Consider the following 13,435-nt stretch of genomic DNA (forward strand, 5'->3'; position numbering starts at 1 on the left):
CTCACAGCAACTGGCATACTGGTACTCCTTTAACCCATTGCACCACAACTCAGACCCTTAAAAGAGATGGTAATTTCAGGGTATTAAATCCCACAAAGATCACCACTTCCCAATGGCAACTAGAGCATAGTGAGGGGCTACTCACGTTCTTATATGAAATTCCTGTTAATAAGGGAGAACACTGTGTCTATGCTTAATGCACAACTTGCCTAAACACGCAAGAGAAGTTATACAACCTTAGAACACTTTCCCACCAGGAGATTCGAACTCTAGCCAGCACGTTGCCTTACAGCAACTGGCATAATTGGAACGCCTTTAACCCGATTCACAACAACTCAGACCCACAAAAGAGATGGTAATTTCGGGGTATTTAAATCCCCCAAAGACCACCAAATCCCAAGGGCAGCTAGAGCACAGTGACAGGATACTCACGTTCTTTCATCATATTCCTGTTTATATGGGAGAACTCTGTGTCTATGCTTAACGCACCACTTGTCTAAACACACAAGAGAAGTTATACATCCTTAGAACTCTTGCCCACCAGGAGATTCGAACCCTAGCCAGCACAGAAGCCTAACTGCAACTGACATAACAAGTACGCCTTTAACCTACTGCACCACAACACATACCCTTAAAAGAGATTGTAATTTCGGGTTATTTAATTCCCTCAAAGATCACCACCTCCCAAGGGCAACTAGAGCATAGTGAGGGGCTACTCACGTTCATTCATCAAATTCCTGTTAACATGGGAGAACTCTATGTCTATGCTTAATGCACAACTTGCCTAAACACGCAAAAGAGGTTATACAACCTTAGAACACTTTCCCACCAGGAGATTCGAACCCTAGCCAGCACTGAAGCCTTACAGTAACTGGTATAACTGGAACGCCTTTAATCCACTGCACCACAACACAGACCCTTAAAAGAGATGGTAATTTCGGGGTATTTAAATCACCCAAAAATCACCACCTCCCAAGGGCAACTAGAGCATAGTGAGGGACTACTCAAGTTCTTTTTATCAAATTCCTGTTAATATGGGAGAACTTTGTGTCAATGCTTAATGCACAACTTGTCTAATTATGCAAGATAAGTTATAGAACCTTAGAACACGTTCCCACAGGAGATTCGAACCCTATCCAGCACAGAAGCCTTACAGCCACTGGCATAACTGGTACACCTTCAACCCACTGCACTACAACTCAGACTAATAAAAGAGATGGTGATTTTGAGGTATATAAAACCCCCAAATTTCACCACCTACCAAGGCCAACTAGAGCATAGTGAGGGGCTACTCTACTTCTTTCATCAAATTCCTGTTAATATGGGAGAACGCTGTGTCTATGCTTAATGCACAACTTGTCTAAACATGCAAGAGAAGTTATGCAACCTTTGAACACTTTTCCACCAGGAGATTCGAACTCCAGCCAGCACAGAAGCCTTATAGCAACTCGCATAACTGGTACGCCTTTAACCCACAGCACCACAAATGAGACCCTTAAAAGAGAATGTAATTTTGCGGTATTTTACTCACTCAAAGATCACCACCTCCCAAGGGCAATTAGAGCAAAGTGAGGGGCTATTCACGTTCTTTCATCAAATTCCTGTTAATATGGGAGAACTCTGTGTCTATGCTTAATGCACAACTTGCCTAAACACGCAAGAGAAGTTATACAACCTTAGAACACTTTTTCACCAGGAGAATTGAACCCTAGCCAGCACAGAAGGCTTACAGCAACTGGCATAACTGGTACTCCTTTAACCCACTGCAACAGAACTCAGACCTTTAAAAGAGATGGTAATTTTGGGGTATTTAAATCCCCCAAAGATCACCACCTCCCAAGGGTAACTAAAGCATTGTGAGGGGCTACTCACGTTCTTTCATCAAATTCCTGTTAATATGGGAGAACTCTGTGTCTATGCTTAATGCACAATTTTCCTAAACACACAAGATAAGTTATACAACCTTAGAACACTTTCCCACCAGAGGATTCGAACCCTAGCTAGCACTGAAGCCTTACAGCAACTGGCATAACTGGTATGCCTTCAACCCACTGCACCGCAACTCAGATCCTTGAAAGAAATGGTATTTTCGGGGTATTTAAATCCTCCAAAGATCACCACCTCCCAAGGGCCACTAGAGCATAGTGAGGGGCTACTAATGTTCTTTCATCAAATTCCTGTTAAGGGGGCTTATCGGTATAAATTAAAAGTTGTTCAATTTGCTTATAATTTTTTTTATGAAATGGGTATAGAAAGGGCTGCAACTGGTCCAAGTTTCACCATCACACCCTAAACAGAAAAGGAGATAAAAATACACAACGTATTATGCAACGAATGTTGAACATTCGTTGCATAATACGTTGTGTATTTTTATCTCCTTTTCTGTTTAGGGTGTGATGGTGAAACTTGGACCAGTTGCAGCCCTTTCTATACCCATTTCATAAAAAAAATTATAAGCAAATTGAACAACTTTTAATTTATACCGATAAGCCCCCTTAACAGGAATTTGATGAAAGAACATTAGTAGCCCCTCACTATGCTCTAGTGGCCCTTGGGAGGTGGTGATCTTTGGAGGATTTAAATACCCCGAAAATACCATTTCTTTCAAGGATCTGAGTTGCGGTGCAGTGGGTTGAAGGCATACCAGTTATGCCAGTTGCTGTAAGGCTTCAGTGCTAGCTAGGGTTCGAATCCTCTGGTGGGAAAGTGTTCTAAGGTTGTATAACTTATCTTGTGTGTTTAGGAAAATTGTGCATTAAGCATAGACACAGAGTTCTCCCATATTAACAGGAATTTGATGAAAGAACGTGAGTAGCCCCTCACAATGCTTTAGTTACCCTTGGGAGGTGGTGATCTTTGGGGGATTTAAATACCCCAAAATTACCATCTCTTTTAAAGGTCTGAGTTCTGTTGCAGTGGGTTAAAGGAGTACCAGTTATGCCAGTTGCTGTAAGCCTTCTGTGCTGGCTAGGGTTCAATTCTCCTGGTGAAAAAGTGTTCTAAGGTTGTATAACTTCTCTTGCGTGTTTAGGCAAGTTGTGCATTAAGCATAGACACAGAGTTGTCCCATATTAACAGGAATTTGATGAAAGAACGTGAATAGCCCCTCACTTTGCTCTAATTGCCCTTGGGAGGTGGTGATCTTTGAGTGAGTAAAATACCGCAAAATTACATTCTCTTTTAAGGGTCTCATTTGTGGTGCTGTGGGTTAAAGGCGTACCAGTTATGCGAGTTGCTATAAGGCTTCTGTGCTGGCTGGAGTTCGAATCTCCTGGTGGAAAAGTGTTCAAAGGTTGCATAACTTCTCTTGCATGTTTAGACAAGTTGTGCATTAAGCATAGACACAGCGTTCTCCCATATTAACAGGAATTTGATGAAAGAAGTAGAGTAGCCCCTCACTATGCTCTAGTTGGCCTTGGTAGGTGGTGAAATTTGGGGGTTTTATATACCTCAAAATCACCATCTCTTTTATTAGTCTGAGTTGTAGTGCAGTGGGTTGAAGGTGTACCAGTTATGCCAGTGGCTGTAAGGCTTCTGTGCTGGATAGGGTTCGAATCTCCTGTGGGAACGTGTTCTAAGGTTCTATAACTTATCTTGCATAATTAGACAAGTTGTGCATTAAGCATTGACACAAAGTTCTCCCATATTAACAGGAATTTGATAAAAAGAACTTGAGTACTCCTTTAACCCACTGCAACACAACTCAGACCTTTAAATGAGATGGTAATTTTGGGGTATTTAAATCCCCCAAAGATCACCACCTCCCAAGGGTAACTAGAGCATTGTGAGGGGCTACTCACGTTCTTTCATCAAATTCCTGTTAATATGGGAGAACTCTGTGTCTATGCTTAATGCACAATTTGCCTAAACACGCAAGATAAGTTATACAACCTTAGAACACTTTCCCACCAGAGGATTCGAAACCTAGCCAGCACTGAAGCCTTACAGCAACTGGCATAACTGGTATGCCTTCAACCCACTGCACCACAACTCAGATCCTTAAAAGAAATGGATTGTTCGGGGTATTTAAATCCTCCAAAGATCACCACCTCCCAAAGGCAACTAGAGCATAGTGAGGGACTATTCAAGTTCTTTCATCAAATTCCTGTTAATATGGGAGAACTTTGTGTCAATGCTTAATGCACAACTTGTCTAATTACGCATGAGAAGTTATAGAGCCTTAGAACACGTTCCCACAGGAGATTCGAACCCTAGCCAGCACAGAAGCCTTACAGCAACTGGCATAACTGGTACTCCTTTAACCCACTGCAACACAACTCAGACCCTTGTAAGAGATGGTAATTTCGGGGTATTTAAATTGCACAAAGATCACCAACTCCCATGGGCAACTAGAGCAAAGTGAGGAACTACTCATGTTCTTTCATCAAATTCCTGTTAATATGGGAGAACGCTGAGTCTATGCCTAATGCACAACTTGCCTAAACATGCAAAAGAAGATATGCTACCTTAGAAGACTTTTCCAACAGGAGATTCGAACTCCAACCAGCACAGAAGCCTTACAGCAAATGGCGTAACTGGTACGCCTTTAACCCACTGCACCACAGTTCAGACCCTTAATAGAGATGCTAATTTTGGGATATTTAAATCCCCCCGAAGATCACCACCTGCCAAGAGCAACTAGAGCATAGTGAGGGGCTACTCACATTCTTTCATCAAATTCCTGTTAATATGGGAGAACGCTGAGTCTATGCCTAATGCACAACTTGCCTAAACATGCAAAATAAGTTATGCTACCATAGAACACTTTTCCACCAGGAGTTTCGAACTCCAACCAGCACAGAAGCCTTACAGCAACTGGCATAACTGGTACTCCTTTAACCCACTGCACCACAACACAGACCGTTAAAAGAGATGGTAATTTCGGGTTTTTTAAATCCCCAAAGATCACCACCTCCTAAGGGCAACTAGAGCATAGTGAGGGGGCTACTCACGCTCTTTCATCAAATTCATGTTAATATGGGAGAACTCTGTGCCTATGTTTAATGCACAACTTGCCTAAACTAGCAAGAGAAGTTATACAACCTTAGAACACTTTTCCACCAGGAGATTCGAACCCTTGCCAGCACAGAAGCCTTACAGCAACTGGCATAACTGATACACCTTTAAACCACTGCACCACAACTCAGACTCTTAAAAGAGATGGTAATTTTGGGGTATTTAAATCCCTCAAAGATCACCTCCCAAGGGCAACTAGAGCATAGTGAGGGGCTACTCACGTTCTTTAATAAAATTCCTGTTAATATGGGAGAACTCTGTGTCTATGCTTAATGCACAACTTGCCTAAACATGCAAGAAAAGTTATACAACCTTAGAACACTTTTCCACCAGGAGATTCGAACCCTAGCCAGCACAGAAGCCTTACAGCAGCTGGCATAAATGGAACACCTTAACCCACTTCACAAAACCTCAGACCCATAAAAGAGATTGTTATTTCGTGGTATTTAAATCCCCCAAAGACCACCAAATCCAAAGGGCAGCTAAAGCATAGTGAGGGGCTATTCCCGTTCTTTCATGAAATTCCTGTTAATATGGGAGAACTCTGTGTCTATGCTTAATGCACAACTTGTCGAAACATGCAAGAAAAGTTATACCACCTTAGAACACTTTCCCACCAGGAGATTCGAAGCCTAGCCAGAACAGAAGCCTTACAGCAACTGGCATAACTGGTACACCTTTAACCCACTGCACCACAACACAGACCCTTAAAGGAGATGGTAATTTCGAGGTATTTATATCTCCCAAAGATCACCACCTCCCAAGGGTAGCTAAAGCATAGTGAGGGGCAACTTACGTTCTTTCATCAAATTCCTGTTAATATGGGAGAAGTCTGTGTCTATGCTTAATGTAAAACTTGCCTAAACACGCAAGAGAAGTTATATAACCTTAGAACACTTTTCCACCAGGAGATTTGAACCCTAGCCAGCACAGAAGCCTTATAGCAACTGGCATAACTGGTACTCCTTTAACCCACTGCAACACAACTCAGACCCTTGAAAGAGATGGCAATTTCGGGGTATTTAAATCGCACAAAGATCACCAACTCCCAAGGGCAACTAGAGCATAGTGAGGGGCTACTGATATTCTTTCATCAAATTCCTGTAAATATGTGAGAACTCTGTGTCTATGCTTAATGCACAATTTGCCTAAACACGCAAGAGAAGTTATCCAACCTTAGAACACTTTCCCACCAGGGGATTCGAAACCTAGCCAGCACAGAAGCCTTACAGCAACTGGCATAACTGGTAAGCCTTCAACCCACTGCACCACAACTCAGACCCTTGAAAGAAATGGTATTTTCAGGGTATTTACATCCTCCAAAGATCACCACCTCCCATGGGCAACTAGAGCACAGTGAGGGGCTACTCACGTTCTTTCATCAAATTCCTGTTAATATGGGAGAACTCTGAATCTATGCTTAATGCACAACTTGCCTAAACACGCAAGAGAAGGTAAACAACCTTAGAACACTTTCCCACCAAGTTATTTGAACCCTAGCCAGCACAGAAGCCTTACAGCAACTGGCATAACTGGTACACCTTTAACCCACTGCACCACAACACAGACCCTTAAAAGAGAATTTAATTTCGGGGTATTTAAATTTCCCAAAGATCACCACCTCTCAAGGGCAACTAGAGAATAGTGAGGGGCTACTCAAGTTCTTTCATCAAATTCCTGTTAATATGGGAGAACTCTGTGTCTATGCTTAATGCACAACTTGTCTAATTACGCAAGAGAAGTTATATAACCTTAGAACACGTTCCCACAGGAGATTCGATTCCTAGCCAGCACAGAAGCCTTACAGCCACTGGCATAACTGGAAAGCCTTTAACCCACTGCACCACAACTCAGACCCTTAAAAGAGATAGAAATTTCGGGGTATTTAAATCGCTCAAAGATCACCACCTCCGAAGGGCAACGAGAGCATAGTGAGGGGCTACTCACGTTCTTTCATCAAATTCCTGTTAATATGGGAGAACTCTGTGTCTATGCTTAATGCACAACTTGCCTAAACATGCAAAATAAGTTATGCAACCTTAGAACACTTTCCCACCAGGAGAATCGAACCCTATCAAGCACAGAAACCTCACAGAAACTGGCATAATTGGTACTCCTTTAACCCACTGCACCACAACTCAGACCCTTAAAAGAGATAGCAATTTCGGGGTATTTAAATCCCACAAAGATCACCACTTCCCAATCGCAACTAGAGCATAGTGAGGGGCTCTGTGTCTATGCTTAATGCACAACTTGCCTAAACACGCAAAAAAAGTTATACAACCTTAGAACACTTTCCCACCAGGAGATTCGAACCCTAGCCAGCACAGAAGCCTTACAGTAACTGCCATAACTGGAACGCCTTTTACCCACTTCACAACAACTCAGACCCATAAAAGAGATGGTAATTTTGGGGTATTTAAATCCCCCAAAGGTCACCAACTCCAAAGGGCAACTAGAGGATAGTGAGGGGCTACTTACGTTCTTTCATCAAATTCCTGTTAATAAGGAAGAACTCTGTGTCTATGCTTAATGTGTCTATGCTTAATGCACAACTTGCCTAAACACGCAAAAGAAGTTATGCAACCTTACAACAATTTTCCACCAGGAGAATTGAACCCTAGCCAGCACAGAAGCCTTACAGCAACTGGCATAACTGGTACTCCTTTAACCCACTGCAACACAACTCAGATCTTTAAAAGAGATGGTAATTTTGGGGTATTTATATCCCCCAAAGATCACCACCTCACATGGGTAACTAGAGCATTGTGAGGGGCGACTCACATTCTTCCATCAAATTCCTGTTAATATGGGAGAACTCTGTGTCTATGCTTAGTGCACAATATGCCTACCTTGAGGCTACCTTGCGGTGCTTCCGGGGCTTAGTGTCCCCGCGGCCCGGTCGTCGACCAGGCCTCCTGGTTGCTGGACTGATCAACCAGGCTGTTAGACGCGGCTGCTCGCAGCCTGACGTATGAGTCACAGCCTGGTTGATCAGGTATCCTTTGGAGGTGGATACCTGATCAACCAGGCTGTGACTCATACGTCAGGCTGCGAGCAGCCGCGTCTAAAAGTCGCAGCCGCCTAAGCAGCCGCCTAAACACGCAAGAGAAGTTATACAACCTTAGAACACTTTCCCACCAGGAGATTCGAACCCTAGCCAGCACAGAAGCCTTACAGCAACTGGCATAACTGGTACGCCTTCAACCCACTGCACCACAACTCAGATCCTTAAAAGAAATGGTATTTTCGGGGTATTTAAATCCTCCAAAGATCACCACCTCCCAAGGGCCACTAGAGCATAGTGAGGGGCTACTAACGTTCTTTCATCAAATTCCTGTTAATATGGGAGAACTCTGAATCTATGCTCAATGCACAACTTGCCTAAACACGCAAGAGAAGTTATACAACCTTAGAACACTTTCCTACCAGGAGATTTGAACCCTAGCCAGCACAGAATCCTTACAGCAACTGGCATAACTGGTACGCCTTTATTCCACTGCACCACAACACAGACCCTTAAAAGAGATGGTAATTTCGGGGTATTTAAATCACCCAAAGATCACAACCTCCCAAGGGCAACTAGAGCATAGTGAGGGACTACTCAAGTTCTTTTTATCAAATTCCTGTTAATATGGGAGAACTTTGTGTCAATGCTTAATGCACAACTTGTATAATTTCGCAAGAGAAGTTATAGAACCTTATAAGACGTTCCCACAGGAGATTCGAACCCTAGCCAGCACAGAAGCCTTACAGCCACTGGCATAACTGGTACGCCTTTAAACCACTGCACTACAACTAAGACTAATAAAAGAGATGGTGATTTTGAGGTATATAAAAACCCCAAATTTCACCACCTACCAAGGACAACTAGAGCATAGTGAGGGGCTACTCACCTTCTTTCATCAAATTCCTGTTAATATGGGAGAACGCTGTGTCTATGCTTAATGCACAACTTGTCTAAACATGCAAGAGAAGTTATGCAACCTTAGAACACTTTTCCACTAGGAGATTCGAACTCCAGCCAGCACAGAAGCCTTATAGCATCTTGCATAACTGGTACGCCTTTAACCCACAGCACCACAAATGAGACCCTTAAAAGAGAATGTAATTTTGGGGTATTTAAATCCCTTAAAGATCACCACCTCCCAAGGGCAACTAGAGCATAGTGAGGGGCTACTCATGTTCTTTCATCAAATTCCTGTTAATATGGGAGAACTCTGTGTCTATGCTTAATGCACAACTTGCTTAAACACGCAAGAGAAGTTATACAACCTTAAAAGACTTTTCCACCAGGAGAATTGAACCCTAGCCAGCACAGAAGCCTTACAGCAACTGGCATAACTGGTACTCCTTTAATCCACTGCAACACAACTCAGACCTTTAAAAGAGATGGTAATTTTGGGTTATTTAAATCCCCCAAAGATCACCACCTCCCAAGGGTAACTAGAGCATTGTGAGGGGCTACTCACGTTCTTTCATCAAATTCCTGTTAATATGGGAGAACTCTGTGTCTATGCTTAATGCACAATTTGCCTAAACACGCAAGATAAGTTATACAACCTTAGAACACTTTCCCACCAGAGGATTCGAACCCTAGCCAGCACTGAAGCCTTACAGCAACTGGCATAACTGGTATGCCTTCAACGCACTGCACCACAACTCAGATCCTTAAAAGAAATGGATTGTTCGGGGTATTTAAATCCTCCAAAGATCACCACCTCCCAAAGGCAACTAGAGCATAGTGAGGGACTATTCAAGTTCTTTCATCAAATTCCTGTTAATATGTGAGAACTTTGTGTCAATGCTTAATGCACAACTTGTCTAATTACGCATGAGAAGTTATAGAGCCTTAGAACACGTTCCCACAGGAGATTCGAACCCTAGCCAGCACAGAAGCCTTACAGCAACTGGCATAACTGGTACGCCTTTAACCCACTGCACCACAGCTCAGACCCTTAAAAAAAATGCTAATTTTGGGATATTTAAATTCCTCCCAAAGATCACCACCTCCCAAGGGCAACTAGAGAATAGTTAGGGGCTACTCACGTTCTTTCATCAAATTCCTGTTAATATGGGAGAACGCTGTGTCTGTGCTAAATGCACAACTTGCCTAAACACGCAAGAGAAGTTATACAACCTTAGAAAACTTTTCCACCAGGAGATTTGAACCTTAGCCAGCACAGAAGCCTTACAGCAACTGGCATAACTGGTACTCCTTTAACCCACTGCAACACAACTCAGACCTTTGTAAGAGATGGTAATTTCGGGGTATTTAAATTGCACAAAGATCACCAACTCCCAAGGGCAACTAGAGCAAAGTGAGGAACTACTCATGTTCTTCATCAAATTCCTGTTAATATGGGAGAACGCTGAGTCTATGCCTAATGCACAACTTGCCTAAACATGCAAAAGAAGATATGCAACCTTAGAAGACTTTTCCACCAGGAGATTCGAACTCCAACCAGCACAGAAGCCTTACAGCAAATGGCGTAACTGGTACGCCTTTAACCCACTGCACCACAGTTCAGACCCTTAATAGAGATGCTAATTTTGGGATATTTAAATCCCCCCGAAGATCACCACCTGCCAAGAGCAACTAGAGCATAGTGAGGGGCTACTCACGTTCTTTCATCAAATTCCTGTTAATATGGGAGAACGCTGAGTCTATGCCTAATACACAACTTGCCTAAACATGCAAAAGAAGTTATGCAACCTTAGAACACTTTTCCACCAGGAGATTCGAACTCCAACCAGCACAGAAGCCTTACAGCAACTGGCATAACTGGTACTCCTTTAACCCACTGCACCACAACACAGACCATTAAAAGAGATGGTAATTTCGGGTTATTTAAATCCCCAAAGATCACCACGTCCTAAGGGCAACTAGAGCATAGTGAGGGGGCTACTCACGCTCTTTTATCAAATTCCTGTTAATATGGGAGAACTCTGTGCCTATGTTTAATGCACAACTTGCCTAAACATGCAAGAGAAGTTATACAACTATAGAACATTTTCCCACCAGGAGATTTGAACCCTAGCCAGCACAGAAGCCTTACAGCAACTGGCATAACTGGTACGCCTTTAACCCACTGCACCACAACACAGACCCTTAAAAGATATAATAATTTCGGGGTATTTAAATCCCCCAAAGATCACCATCTCCTAAGGGCAACTAGAGCATAGTGAGGGGCTACTCACGTTCTTTCACGAAATTCCTGTTAATATGGGAGAACTCTGTGTCTATGCTTAATGCACAACTTGCCTAAACACGCAAGAGAAGTTATACAACCTTAAAATACTTTCCCACCAGGAGATTCGAACCCCAGCCAGCAGAGAAGCATTACAGCAACTGGCTTAACAGGTACGCCTTTAACCCACTGCACCACAACTCAGACTCTTAAAAGAGATGGTAATTTCGGGGTATTTAATTCCCCCAAAAATCACCACCTCCCAAGGGCAAATAGAGCATAGTGAGGGGCTACTCACGGTCTTTCATCAAATTCCTGTTAATATGGGAGAACGCTGTGTCTATGCTTAATGCACAACTTGTCTAAACATGCAAAAGAAGTTATGTAACCTTAGAACACTTTCCCACCAGGAGAATCGAACCCTATCAAGCACAGAATCCTCACAGCAACTGGCATAATTGGTACTCCTTTAACCCACTGCACCACAACTCAGACCCTTAAAAGAGATAGCAATTTCGGGGTATTTAAATCCCACAAAGACCACCACCTCCAAATGGCAACTAGAGCATAGTGAGGGGCTACTCACGTTCTTTTATGAAATTCCTGTTAATATGGGAGACCTCTGTGTCTATGCTTAATGCACAACTTGCCTAAGCATGCAAGAGATGTTATGCAACCTTAGAACACTTTCCCACCAGGAGATTCGAACCCCAGCCAGCACAGAAGCCTTACAGCAACTGGCATAATTGGAACGCCTTAACTCACTTCACAAAAACTCAGACCCATAAAAGAGATGGTTATTTCATGGTATTTAAATCCCCCAAACACCACCAAATCCAAAGGGCAGCTTGAGCACAGTGACGGGATACTCACGTTCTTTCATCATATTCCTGTTTATATGGGAGAACTCTGTGTCTATGCTTAACGCACCACTTGTCTAAACTCGCAAGAGAAGTTATACATCCTTAGAACTCTTGCCCACCAGGAGATTCGAACCCTAGCTAGCACAGAAGCCTTACTGCAACTGACATAACAACTACGCCTTTAACCCACTGCACCACAGCACAGACCCTTAAAAGAGATGGTAATTTCGGGTTATTTAATTCCCCCAAAGATCACCACCTCCCAAGGGCAACTACAGCATAGTGAGGGGCTACTCACGTTCTTTCATCAAATTCCTGTTAATACGGGAGAACTCTGAATCTATGCTTAATGCACAACTTGCCTAAACACGCAAGAGAAGTTATACAACCTTAGAACACTTTCCCACCAGAAGATTCGAACCCTAGCCAGCACTGAAGCCTTACAGTAACTGCTATAACTGGAACGCCTTTAACCCACTGCACCACAACACAGACCTTTAAAAGAGATGGTAATTTCGGGGAATTAAATCACCCAAAAATCACCACCTCCCAAGGGCAACTAGAGCATAGTGAAGGACTACTCATGTTCTTTTTATCAAATTCCTGTTAATATGGGAGAACTTTGTGTCAATGCTTAATGCACAACTTGTCTAATTACGTAAGAGAAGTTATAAAACCTTAGAACACGTTCCCACAGGAGATTCGAACCCTATCCAGCACAGAAGCCTTACAGTCACTGGCATAACTGGTACGCCTTTAACCCACTGCACTAGAACTCAGACTAATAAAAGAGATGGTGATTTTGAGGTATATAAAACCCCCAAATTTCACCACCTACCAAGGCCAACTAGAGCATGGTGAGGGGCTACTCTACTTCTTTCATCAAATTCCTGTTAATATGTCGAGTCGAGTCGAGGTCGAGGGAGGGGGTAGACGTACCGTTCGCGCTCCGTTAAAATCGTGACATTAACAGGGATTCGTAGGACTACTGCCGTGGATTACTGATTACAGACATAACAAATTGCATAGTGTCCCGCTGGAAAATTGAAAATAGTCATTAACAATAGAACTTTGTGTTAAATAGAGAATAAATGGGACACCGCGTGTGAGCCAGTGAACGAGGCTTTGTGTACATGCGTGTATTAGGAAAAAAAAAACAAAAAAAATAGTGAACGGTGATTCGTGGAACAGTGATGTGGAACGGGTATCACAACAACATATAAGTTGGAAGTGAATATTATAAATATAGAACACTAGAAATATAAAATAGTGGCAAGAGGCGGCATCAGTGGTTATAAATCGGGTAACTGGAAACTGGTGACATCAACCTGGGCCACAAGAGGTCACCTGTACTGACCGGGGGAC

The sequence above is a fragment of the Procambarus clarkii genome, chromosome 41 (assembly GCF_040958095.1).
Source record: "Procambarus clarkii isolate CNS0578487 chromosome 41, FALCON_Pclarkii_2.0, whole genome shotgun sequence".
Taxonomy (NCBI): domain Eukaryota; kingdom Metazoa; phylum Arthropoda; class Malacostraca; order Decapoda; family Cambaridae; genus Procambarus; species Procambarus clarkii.